The 14,201-nt window shown below is 43.1% G+C and overlaps 1 protein-coding gene across 2 annotated transcripts in view; it reads left to right on the top strand.

Annotated features, from left to right (window-relative positions):
* CCSER1 (coiled-coil serine rich protein 1) overlaps positions 1–14,201 on the top strand; it is a 646,501-nt gene that overhangs the window by 375,379 nt on the left and 256,921 nt on the right. The window lies entirely within an intron of this gene.

The following is a 14,201-nucleotide window of genomic DNA, read 5'->3' on the forward strand; positions in this document are numbered from 1 at the left end:
AGTTTGCGATTTTCGCAAGCTAACTTTTCCCCATAGAAATGCATTGGCCAGTGCTGATTGGCCAGAGTACGGAACTCGACCAATCAGCGCTGGCTCTGCTGGAGGAGGCGGAGTCTAAGATAGCTCCACACCAGTCTCCATTCAGGTCCGACCTTAGACTCCGCCTCCTCCGGCAGAGCCAGCGCTGATTGGCCGAAGGCTGGCCAATGCATTCCTATGCGAATGCAGACTTAGCAGTGCTGAGTCAGTTTTGCTCAACTACACATCTGATGCACACTCGGCACTGCTACATCAGATGTAGCAATCTGATGTAGCAGAGCCGAGGGTGCACTAGAACCCCTGTGCAAACTCAGTTCACGCTAATAGAATGCATTGGCCAGCGCTGATTGGCCAATGCATTCTATTAGCCCGATGAAGTAGAGCTGAATGTGTGTGCTAAGCACACACATTCAGCACTGCTTCATCAAGCCAATACAATGCATTAGCCAGTGCTGATTGGCCAGAGTACGGAATTCGGCCAATCAGCGCTGGCTCTGCTGGAGGAGGCGGAGTCTAAGATCGCTCCACACCAGTCTCCATTCAGGTCCGACCTTAGACTCCGCCTCCTCCGGCAGAGCCAGCGCTGATTGGCCGAAGGCTGGCCAATGCATTCCTATGCGAATGCAGACTTAGCAGTGCTGAGTCAGTTTTGCTCAACTACACATCTGATGCACACTCGGCACTGCTACATCAGATGTAGCAATCTGATGTAGCAGAGCCGAGGGTGCGCTAGAACCCCTGTGCAAACTCAGTTCACGCTAATAGAATGCATTGGCCAGCGCTGATTGGCCAATGCATTCTATTAGCCCGATGAAGTAGAGCTGAATGTGTGTGCTAAGCACACACATTCAGCACTGCTTCATCAAGCCAATACAATGCATTAGCCAGTGCTGATTGGCCAGAGTACGGAATTCGGCCAATCAGCGCTGGCCAATGCATTCTATTAGCCCGATGAAGTAGAGCTGAATGTGTGTGCTAAGCACACACATTCAGCACTGCTTCATCAAGCCAATACAATGCATTAGCCAGTGCTGATTGGCCAGAGTACGGAATTCGGCCAATCAGCGCTGGCTCTGCTGGAGGAGGCGGAGTCTAAGATCGCTCCACACCAGTCTCCATTCAGGTCCGACCTTAGACTCCGCCTCCTCCGGCAGAGCCAGCGCTGATTGGCCGAAGGCTGGCCAATGCATTCCTATGCGAATGCAGACTTAGCAGTGCTGAGTCAGTTTTGCTCAACTATACATCTGATGCACACTCGGCACTGCTACATCAGATGTAGCAATCTGATGTAGCAGAGCCGAGGGTGCACTAGAACCCCTGTGCAAACTCAGTTCACGCTAATAGAATGCATTGGCCAGCGCTGATTGGCCAATGCATTCTATTAGCCCGATGAAGTAGAGCTGAATGTGTGTGCTAAGCACACTCATTCAGCACTGCTTCATCACGCCAATACAATGCATTAGCCAGTGCTGATTGGCCAGAGTACGGAATTCGGCCAATCAGCGCTGGCCAATGCATTCTATTAGCCCGATGAAGTAGAGCTGAATGTGTGTGCTAAGCACACACATTCAGCACTGCTTCATCAAGCCAATACAATGCATTAGCCAGTGCTGATTGGCCAGAGTACGGAATTCGGCCAATCAGCGCTGGCTCTGCTGGAGGAGGCGGAGTCTAAGATCGCTCCACACCAGTCTCCATTCAGGTCCGACCTTAGACTCCGCCTCCTCCGGCAGAGCCAGCGCTGATTGGCCGAAGGCTGGCCAATGCATTCCTATGCGAATGCAGACTTAGCAGTGCTGAGTCAGTTTTGCTCAACTACACATCTGATGCACACTCGGCACTGCTACATCAGATGTAGCAATCTGATGTAGCAGAGCCGAGGGTGCACTAGAACCCCTGTGCAAACTCAGTTCACGCTAATAGAATGCATTGGCCAGCGCTGATTGGCCAATGCATTCTATTAGCCCGATGAAGTAGAGCTGAATGTGTGTGCTAAGCACACACATTCAGCACTGCTTCATCAAGCCAATACAATGCATTAGCCAGTGCTGATTGGCCAGAGTACGGAATTCGGCCAATCAGCGCTGGCTCTGCTGGAGGAGGCGGAGTCTAAGGTCGGACCTGAATGGAGACTGGTGTGGAGCGATCTTAGACTCCGCCTCCTCCAGCAGAGCCAGCGCTGATTGGCCGAATTCCGTACTCTGGCCAATCAGCACTGGCTAATGCATTGTATTGGCGTGATGAAGCAGTGCTGAATGTGTGTGCTTAGCACACACATTCAGCTCTACTTCATCGGGCTAATAGAATGCATTGGCCAATCAGCGCTGGCCAATGCATTCTATTAGCGTGAACTGAGTTTGCACAGGGGTTCTAGTGCACCCTCGGCTCTGCTACATCAGATTGCTACATCTGATGTAGCAGTGCCGAGTGTGCATCAGATGTGTAGTTGAGCAAAACTGACTCAGCACTGCTAAGTCTCTGCATTCGCATAGGAATGCATTGGCCAGCCTTCGGCCAATCAGCGCTGGCTCTGCCGGAGGAGGCGGAGTCTAAGGTCGGACCTGAATGGAGACTGGTGTGGAGCGATCTTAGACTCCGCCTCCTCCAGCAGAGCCAGCGCTGATTGGTCGAGTTCCGTACTCTGGCCAATCAGCGCTGGCCAATGCATTCTATTAGCCCGATGAAGTAGAGCTGAATGTGTGTGCTTAGCACACACATTCAGCTCTACTTCATCAGGCTAATAGAATACATTGGCCAATCAGCGCTGGCCAATGCATTCTATTAGCTTGATGAAGCAGAGTGTGCACAAGGGTTCAAGCGCACCCTCGGCTCTGATGTAGCAGAGCTGAGGGTGCACAAGGGTTCAAGTGCACCCTCGGCTCTCCTACATCAGAGCCGAGGGTGCGCTTGAACCCTTGTGCACACTCTGCTTCATCAAGCTAATAGAATGCATTGGCCAGCACTGATTGGCCAGAGTACGGAATTCGGCCAATCAGCGCTGGCCAATGCATCCCTATGGGAAAAAGTTTATCTCACAAAAATCACAATTACACACCCGATAGAGCCCCAAAAAGTTATTTTTAATAACATTCCCCCCTAAATAAAGGTTATCCCTAGCTATCCCTGCCTGTACAGCTATCCCTGTCTCATAGTCACAAAGTTCACATTCTCATATGACCCGGATTTGAAATCCACTATTCGTCTAAAATGGAGGTCACCTGATTTCGGCAGCCAATGACTTTTTCCAATTTTTTTCAATGCCCCCAGTGTCGTAGTTCCTGTCCCACCTCCCCTGCGCTGTTATTGGTGCAAAAAAGGCGCCAGGGAAGGTGGGAGGGGAATCGAATTTTGGCGCACTTTACCACGTGGTGTTCGATTCGATTCGAACATGGCGAACACCCTGATATCCGATCGAACATGTGTTCGATAGAACACTGTTCGCTCATCTCTAGTTGTCACTATACATTATATTCCCTAAGTATTAGGGAATTACTCACATTATTACTCATTATTAATATGCTTTTCCCTGTAGGAATATCACAACTATCTTCACTAGGTGCTGTAAAGCATTTAAGCTATACACCGTTACCTGTCACATATTACAGGCAAATTGAGCTGATGAAGATTAAATTGGTATTGTAGTCAGTCAATTGGCAACTTATATTCCACTAATGTCTGATAGTTCTGTCTATTATAACAAGACTAACTAAGGACAACTGCTTAAAGGGAAATTGTCACCTTTGGAAATACTGTGCAGTCTATGGGCTGCATCTTATAGAGCATGGCATCTGAGCAGATGGATATATAGGTTTGTTGAAATGTTTATTCATTATAAATCTATGCCCTTAGTGGTCTTAGAAGTCTACTGGGTGGTCCTACTCAATGAAAGGCCATTTTCTCTGCAAACAACGATAAGTGTTATTTAATAAATTGTTCGCAGAGACCCAGTGTGAGAGGGGACTATATAAATAAATGACATACTGATTCTTTTTCCAAAACTTATACCTATATATATCAATCGACTGTATACGCTGCTGGCAGTTCAGATTGTAATTTCAATGTACACTGTTATGGCTTTCTATGTGGTCATTAAAAGTTATTTTTCTATAGCGTTCTGTTCTTTGTAAATTGTGCTATGGGTCGGGCTATTTGCAGTCAGAGACTTTGTTATCTATGGTAACTTACCATTTCCGCCACTGCCTATATTGGTAAATCATCCGCCCTGATGAGCATATGCAGAGCCTGTCCACAATGCATTGGACGTAATAATTTAATTTGTGCATCTATTGGATGACCAATAAAATGGAAAAGTTTTTCCTATAGGACACTGTGGTTCTTTTGCCTATTTAGTCAAATTTACAAGATCATGTTGTAGATCAATATAACAGAGAGTGATAGAGAAAAAAATAAAATATCTTGAGGTTGTTAAAATTGGAACTTGGGATTTTGGCATATCATACAAAGAATCTGGAAGGCTGGTTGAACATGACCATGTGCTTCCATTCAGCTGTGAATTAAAGGCACGGGTGGTGCATGGGGGACATGCTGATGTCACCTGTGTGCCACCTGTGCACTGGTTGCACTGCAACCCCTTCCATTAAATAAATAGGAGCCACGAAAGCAGGGCCGCAAAATTGGACAGGAATAGGGCCTGTTCTATATTTTGCGGCCTAGACTGTCGGCCCGCACACGCGACCGTATAATTCACAGTCATGTGTATGGGACCATAGAAATGAATGAGTCAGTGTGCTATCCGGGAAAAAAACACTGATCTCAGCCATGGTCGTCTGCAAGAGGCTTAAGTCTGTGAATACCCTAAATTTTGTGTACACTCTTTATAATACTTAGGAACATGTACTGCAATTTGTACCTTATAGTATACAGTATGATCTTGGACTGGGTGTGTCTTTGGTGGCAAGCTTAGCACAGACTAGTATTAAGTAATGGCGTGGACTGGCTGCAGTCATGTATCTTCCGGCACAACTCATATTTCTTTTGTGGCAGGGATACTCTAGAAAGTTATCCATTACTTTAAATAGGTCTTGGCAAAATTAGGTTTTATAAACTTGATTAAAGATGTAATTCCTTTTGCTGTCAGACAATATGCTATATATTTAAGTCCCTATGGTTCTGTCTTATAAAAATGTAGTCATGTTATGAGATAAATGCATATGGTTTACATGACAGCCTTCACTTCCATTCCTTCACTTGTCTCCCGTTTAGGATGACAAATGTTAAACTTGATTTTCACGTCTGTCATGCAATGAACATACACATTTATATTTAAACAGCATGACCTGTGGATGGAAAGTGTTACTTTTCTGTATAAAACGTAAATGGGCAAGTAAAACAAATGAAAAATATGAGAAACACATATTAAAGAAAAGGTCAATAATACTGTTATAGATTTGAAGACTGAGGCCTCAGAGGAATCGTACAATTTTAATTTGAAAAAGTTACCGTGTATGAAACTCATCGAGAATCTTAGTGAGAACACAAAGGGATAGAAACAATCCAGCAGCGGAGGATGGTGAGATAGAGATGGTCTGAAGATCTGTCCTGGGTGCACAACTTCTCCCTCATCCAGATATAACAATCTTGGCATCTTTCATTTCTAAAGTATAATCTCAGTATTTTGGTCTGCGTTGGCCATTTACTCCTGCGCACAAAAGTACAAGTTGTACTGCACTCAGAAACACAAGAGTCTCATGTAAGACAATTGCCAATTTCACACTGTGGAAAGGTCAGAATTTCTGGATCAGTATTTATTCAGTATGAGGAAGACTTTAGATCTGAGGCTGTAGTCTTATAACTGAAACGCTAATGTTCCTCTGTTCTAAACAACATTAACGATATATAGACCCATATCTGTACACCTGCAAATTAGAATACCTATAAGCTCCCCTGCAGTGTCACCTCAGTGTACCTGTAAGTTAGGATACCTATAAGCTCTCCTGCAGTGTCATCTGAGGGTACCTGCAAGTTAGAATACCTATAAGCTCCCCTGCAGTGTCACCTCAGTGTACCTGTAAGTTAGGATACCTATAACGTGTACAAAAAGAGAAAAACATGGCCCGCACATCCCAACCTTATACATTGATCTAGTGCTTCTCAGCAAATTTTACAATACCAAACATGAGGTTCTTAGTATACATATTGATCAATGTGCATAAGCCCACTAGCCACTTCACGGCGACCTCTTTATAGTGGGTCCCTACTCTACTGGGAGCGGCGCTGCACAGTGACCACCACAACAGCAACACAGCGACCGCAGGGCAAGCGACCCAGTGGTACAGCAACACCCCTGCCACCAGACCAAGCCCTCAATGGACTTATGCACATTGATCAATATGTATACTAAGAACCTCATGTTTGGTATTATAAAATTTGCTGAGATGCACTAGATCAATGTATAAGGTTGGGATGTGCGGGCCATGTTTTTCTCTTTTTGTACACATAGAATACCTATAAGCTCCCCTGCAGTGTCACCTTAGAGTAATATAATAATAATAATAATAATAATAATAATAATAAAAAAATGTATTTATATACTGCCAACATATTCCGCAGAACTGTAGAATTTGTGAGGTTCAAATACATACAAAGAGATATATTACAAAAGAAATAGTCAATTTACACAATAGGACTGAGGGCTCTGCTCACAAAAGCTTACAGTCTATGAGATAGAAGGGGTGACACAAGAGATAGCAGGGGTGGCATCAGAAGTAGTATTGCTTATACAATGGTCAGACAATTTTGTAATAGAAGTTACTGTCATTACATAAACATAAAACTGTATGAGCCGTCACCAGTTGTGTCCTTTGACATGTGAATGGTACTTGGACATATAAAGTTAGCCTGAAACAGTATCATATCACGTGGGGTAAAGTGGGAGCTGTATCAAAGAAGTGTTAATTTTAGGGATTCTAATTATGGTACGGAAGGGTTTACATTAGGAACTGTGATAGGCCTGTCTGAAAACATGTGTCTTTAGTTTGCGCTTAAAGCTGTAGAAATTGGGAGTTATTCTGATTGTCTGGGATAGAGCATTCTAGAGAAGTGGTGCAACTTGGGGAAAAGTCTTTTATACGAGCATGGGAGGTTCTGATAATGGAGAATGTAAGTATTAGGTCATTCAGTGAACGGAGAACACGGGTTGGGTGGGTTGGGTACCTGTAAGTTAGGATACCTATAAGTTCCCCAGTAGTGTAACCTCAGAGTACCTGTAAGTTCGGATACTTCTGCTTGGAATAGGTTGATATACTTCAAAGATAGACAACCAACCAAAAATAAGCAACCTAAAGTATATGCGTAAATGCATGGGTTCCTTTAAACTATACCAAGCCCTAAAGAAATCTGTGTCCTCACCATACACATAAATATCCACAAGAAAAGCAATCGTGAGTATGACAGCACGTCTGTGGTCAAAAAAATAATATAAAATATTTTTTTATCCAAAACAAGTTAAAAGAATGTAAAAATGCCACTTATTAAGGGTGCATGCACACTACGTAACGCCGGGCGTGTATGAGAGCCGTACACGCCAGCATTACAGCAGACTGCCGAACACTTCCCATTCACTTCAATGGGAGCGCTCGTAACAGCGGCGTTTACGAGCGCTCCCATTGAAGTGAATGGAAAGTGTTCGGCAGCCCTGCTGTAACGCCGGCGTGTACGGCTCTCATACACGCCCGGCGTTACGTAGTGTGCATGCACCCTAACAGTGTAATATGGATATTTACAAAGGGCAAATTAGTGAAACACTAAGTGAATCAGGGGCACCGCTGAGGCATGTTGGAAGGAATGTTAATAAATGAAATCCCTACAGTAAGAGCTCTTTTAACAATACCAAAGCCTGGCATACATCTGATGTCCTAATAAACATCATTAATATATACGTGAGCTGCTCAGTTTAAGACACATCAGTGAGACTAATCCTGGCCATATATACTCATTGCTTTTCATATGGTAGGAGGGATATAACACGGAATATAAATATAAAATGACTGATACAAGCAGTAAATAAAGATAAAATATAACTACATATTTCAGCTTTTCAATATGTTACATCATCTGTTTGTCAAGATTCCCTTAAGGCAAGTCTGGAAAAATGGAAATACAATAAATGTTTTTGTTTTCTCTTGTTTGTTCATCTACATAAGGATTAAGCAGAAACATGGTGCAGATGTGGTGTAATGCTCAATTACGCTTTCACTATGTCACATTTTGCTATTGTCGGTTTTAGTGCAGATCATATAATGTGTTTGTGCTTCTGATTGAGTATAATTATTGTATTAAAAGAGGATTTCCTTCCTATATACGATGCAAAAAAATATCATTTTTCAGCATTTGATGAATGGGATCTCACTGATTCCTCTAGTGTCATGCTCCAGGAGGAGATTGCTGCAGTATACATATAGGTTTTTTTTTCCCATTATTTAAGATTGCAGATTTGTGATATTTTTATATTCTGTCCTATGTTATTGCTTGGAATAGGTTGATATACTGTATAATATTTTATGTATTTTTTGTAAATTTTTTGTATTTATCAAAACACGGAAACAAAAGCATAGTTTTATAGATACTTAGTTAATGAAACCACAATTACCACTGTCCCACGGGTCCATTGCCTTGGGGTAACCCTGGACTCTGACCTATCCTTCAAATCACACGTTCAAACACCTCAACACCTCCTGCCGCCTCCAACTCAAGGACATCCATCGAATCCGTTCCTTCCTCACCCCAGAAACTGCAAAGATGCTAGTCCATGCCCTCATTATCTCCTGCTTAGACTACAGTAACACCCTCCTCCATGACCTCCCTGCAAATACTCTCGCCCCCCCCCCCCTCCAGTCCACCTTACACTGTGCTGTGCTTAATTCACCTCTCCCCCAGCTCTTCATTGGCTGCTCCCCTCTGCCACTCTCTTCACTGGCTACCCGTTGCCATCGAATTGAGTTCAAGTTACTAACATTAACATACAAAGCCATCCACAACCTGGCCCCTCCATATATCTCCCGCTACCTACCTCCTCCAAAAGACCTCCTACTCCACTCTTATCCGCTCTTCATACAACTGTCTCCAAGGTTTCTCCCGTGCATTCCTCATACTCTTAAACTCATTACCAAGACACATAAGACTGACCCCCACAATCACAGGCTTCAAGAAGGCCCTGAAGACTCACCTATTCAGGAAGGCCTACAACCTCCAATAACACTATCACCACACCGCCATCTGAACTATCTCCCCCTCTCCTTCTGTCTCTATCCCTCATTCCCTCATAGATTGTAAGCCCTTGTGGGCAGGGACCTCTACCCCACTGTGCCAGTTGGTCACTGTTAGTATTATATGTATTCTGTGTACCTTAGGTAAACCGTCAAATGTAATGGTATAATATAAATAAATAATAATAATAATAATAATAATAATAATAATAATAATAAAAAGATAATTCCAGATTGTGATTAATATGCTGGAGAGCCATAGATGAAGATGTAATGCTCAAGACAGCCTAGTAGAACAATATGCATGTAGAACAGGCTGGATACAAACACACTGTATGAAATGGCAAGGATAATTGATTGACAATAGCTTGACATCATCTATAGTAGATGCCTGGTAGAGATTCATTGACAACACTAGTATATGTAGTTTTGTGCAGATCTGCAGTTGTCACCCATTGCATTCTTGGTTTGATGGTGAGCAAGATTTTATTATTCAGAAAACCTAAAATAGATGAAATACAGACGATTACAGACGAGTTTTCGCATAAGAAACTATGGTTATCATTGGAGTTTTCCATCAATTTCTTTCTCCCAGTATTACTAGTGTATAGGACTGTCATAGATCCCTGTAGTGTTCCATAAATACAGTACAATAATACTGTTACAGTGAATCAGTTGTCAATGTTGACAGCTGCTAAGGAATAGCTGCAGCTGTTTTAAGCCTATATTCTATACAAAGTGAAGTTTTTCTCTTGTGACATATCCTCTTTAGCAGAAATGAACAGCACACAATGTCTCATAGTATGTCACCTAAGGGGGACGTCAACTCTCAATACTTTGACCATAAGCCAGGAGAACATAATACACTTTATATTAACCTGAGTTAAATGAATGTCATAGACTCAACCAATAAATTCCAAAAGAAGCCCAAACTATTTTCCATCCCCACAACATTTTTCCTTTTCTGTTTATAATGCTGTGTGACAGTTTATTAGCCGCGTGATGTTTTATGATAGCAGAACAAACTGTTGTTCTAACACACTGTCAGAACAGAGACCGGATCTCCGAACAGAAGTGTAAATGGCTCTGTTAAAAGCAGTGTAGGAAATGGCTGTATGTGTATTATAGCACCAAGGATGGCTGGATTTGATTAAAAAGAAAAACTTTTGTAAAGAAAGGTATTATTCTGCAATATCATTTACTGTTGTATTCTTGCAGTGTTTCCTTTCTAAAAGTAAAGTAGCAAAGTTTGTACAATAAGCTCTTGTTAAGTGTTTTGACTACTTAAAGAAGACCTAAGAAGACCTTTCGCCACCGCCAAAAATGTAATTTCTTAGCATCTGTGAATAGGCGTTGTTCCACTGATCCCAGCGCAGTTGGAATTTTCTCTCTAGCCTCCACCATTCCCAAGCAACAACCACAATTAGTTTTGGTGCCTGATGTGCTACTCAAGCTCTGTAATGTCAGGAGGGTGGTGTTAGATAGGGGGTGACTCGGAGCTCCAATCAGAAACAGCCAATGTCAGAGGTCAGAATCACACCTTTGTCGGCTCCTGCCTGACACCGCACTCCTGTCAGTATAGTACAGACAGTACACTAAATAGCATATCAGCAACGTTAACAGCAGTGATTGCTCAGGAATGGTGGGGGCTAGAGAAAAAATTCCAACTGTACCTGGAATCAGTGGAGCTGAGTCTATTAATTCATATACAGCTCTGGACATGTTGGAAGTGATGAGAAGTCCACTTTAAAGGGGTTGTCTGGTTTCAACAAATAAATGTTATTGTTCATACAATGAAAAGTTTTCCAATATCCTTTCTGTATCAGTTTCTCACAGTTTTCTAGATCTCTGCTTGCTGTTATTCTTATTAGTCCATGGCCATGTGATGAACACACAGGTGCACAGCTTGTTACAGTCACAACACAGTAATCGGTGCTCTGTCTTGTAAGGAACTGTGCATTCATCACATGACTATGGACTGACCATCACATAAACATTGTGAACTTCTAGGAAAGCTCAGCTACAGTTCTCTACAATAAGGAGCTGTTAACCCATTTATGCTGGAGGTTATTAGAGATGAGCGAACACTAAGATGTCCGAGGTTTGAAATCTGATTCGAACAGGCGCACACTGTTCGACTATTGGAACCCCGTTATAGTCTATGGGGGGAAATGCTCGTTTCAGGGGTACGCAAAATTCGATAACATTATACTTACCAAGTCCATGAGTGACGGTCGGGCTGGATTCCCCTTGAAGTCTTCTCCCGGCGCAGCGCCCCAGCGGCGTCTTCCGGCTGGAATTCACTCTGCCTAGGCATCGGGGCCTAGGCAGAGCCGACTGCGCATGTGCGGTCAGCTCTGCCCGGCCCGACGCCTGAACAGAGCCGACTGCGCATGTGAGGGCATGCCCGCGCATGAGCAGTCGGCTCAGCCTAGGCCGGATGCCTAGGCAGAGTGAATTCCAGCCGGAAGACGCCGCTGGGACGCTGCACGGAGAAGACTTCTAAAGGTAAGAGAAGAACCAGCGTTGATTGGCAGAATGTATAGCATTCTGCCAATCAACGCTGGTTCTGCATCGAACCTTAAACATCGAACAGCTAGTAGTGTTCGATCGAGTACGAGTATTTCGAATACCGTAGTATTCGATCGAACACCTACTCGATCGAACACTACTCGCTCATCTCTAGAGGTTATATATTTTTGAGTACTAAATGAAACTCTAGGCATAAACAGGTTAAAATGGAGGACAGCAGATGCATTACCAGTCTACTTCTTCTTTTCTATGAGAGGCATTAATATAGGCATGAGCAAATACTTGTAGATAATTGCCAAATTTATTAGAAAATATTGGTCTATAACAACCATGTAGTCAATAGTATATTTTAAGCTCCAAATTTCATTGTCTGAAGTTTAAATCTCATAATCTATCTAAAGAATGGGTCGTAAGACTTCCACCTATTACAAAAAAAGGGGCTTCTTGTCCCACAGTTAGATTGGAGCAAATACCATGCATATGCTTTGCCGCTTCATTCAATCTCTATGGAGCTGACAGAGATAACTATAAGTACAGTTGAAAACTTGTTATCTACTGAATGCGCTGGATGTTGGGAGGAGTACGCACTGATCATGGAGACAGGGGTCCTGAGTCCCTCATTGGAATGAAGCTACAGTCAAGGATATTCACTGGGCGTGGCAGTATTCATGCTTGGCTCCCATTCCATTCATATGGGAGAACACGGGATCCAAATTTTCATGACCATTGAACCCTCAGAGATCAAATACTGATCAGCTATTCTGCAGATACGTGATAAGTGGTAATTTTGGGACAAACCCTTAATCTCTGTAATACTGTAGCTCCATATTCTCAACTTTATAGCCTGTTTTCTATTAAATGGGAGTTAATAAGTTAATAAGGTATATTACAGAAATGATCACCTTATGACATATTAGCAAAAAAATAAATAAAGAGGAGTTACATTTACAAATGTAAAACTACATTCAACTTATATATACCCACAGAATGTCCCTGAGGGCCAGGGTATATGTTATGTGTATTCAGCTGTCTGTCTCATGTTCTTGTAAGCATTCCAGCGAATAATTCTGGTCCTTGGTCATTAAATCATAAAAAAATGGCATAATTTTAAAAAATAATTTAAAAAAATGTACATTACTCAGAGAATGCTGGATATTTCTAGAAAAGCTTTCAATGTTTAGTTTTCCACTTTTCTATTTTTTTTTTTTTTTTTATATAAGTGTAGCAATGTGCACAATGTAAACGTGTTTTATAGATTTTACATTCCATTATGATTAGAGATGAGCGAACACTAAAATGTTCGAGGTTCGAAATTCGATTCGAACAGCCGCTCAATGTTCGTGTGTTCGAATGGGTTTCGAACCCCATTATAGTCTATGGGGAACAGATACTCGTTAAGGGGGAAATCCAAATCCGTGTCTGGAGGGTCATCAAGTCCACTATGACACCCCAGGAAATGATGCCAACACCTCTGGAATGACACTGGGACAGCAGGGGAAGCATGTCTGGGGGCATCTAACACACCAAAGACCGTCTATTACCCCAACATCACAGCCTAACAACTACACACTTTCCACATTCAAAAAAACCTCAATCAAAGTGGGAAAATACCTGGAAACCTTCTTTACTCCCCAAATGGATGGACACAAACCCCAATTTAAGTTCAACAAACAGTAACAACCACCCCTTTAAATCACGTTCCCCATGACAACCACAAATGGAATAGGCAATGGGAATTCCAAAAGCCCTCACCCTTAACTGTCATTTTGAGTGTGTGTGTGTGTGTGTGTGTGTGTGTGTGTGTGTGTGTGTGTGTGTGTGATGTGGTAAGACCTTCCAAAATTCACTTTTCTAGCCCTTAACATGAGCCCTTCCAAACAAAGTTACATGACCTTAAGCTGAGCTACCAGCAGAGATTGAGGCCCTTGGCATGAGTAGAGCCTTGCACCAGCAGTGTTTTTGGCACTTAGGGTGAGTTGAGCCTTGTACCAGCGTGTGTCCCTTAACATCAGGCGGGCCCTAAGTTCTGCGCTTTGCACAAAAGTTCCACATTAACTAGGCTGAATGGTACAAAGATTAGTAGGCCCGAGAACCAGGAACAGGTCTTGCAATGGCTGTCGGATAACGCTTAAAGCACATTGTCCACCAGCCAGGCAGCCTCTACCTCCTCTTACCCAACAGTCTTGTCCTCCTTCCACCCAAAATTCCCAATCTTCCCAGAACAACTGTGGCACCTCACTATGCCGTCCCTAGCCGTCTCAACTTCTCCCGGTGTGGCGTCCCTGCCTTGCACCAGCACGTGTCACTCAACATCAGGTGGGCCCTTAGTTCCGCGCTTTGCTGCAAGGTCCACTTGACCACCGACACTTGGACAAGCGCCTGTGGTCAGGGATGCTGCAGTGCTTA

Source organism: Leptodactylus fuscus, chromosome 1 (assembly GCF_031893055.1).
Source record: "Leptodactylus fuscus isolate aLepFus1 chromosome 1, aLepFus1.hap2, whole genome shotgun sequence".
In the NCBI taxonomy this organism is placed as follows: Eukaryota; Metazoa; Chordata; class Amphibia; order Anura; family Leptodactylidae; genus Leptodactylus; species Leptodactylus fuscus.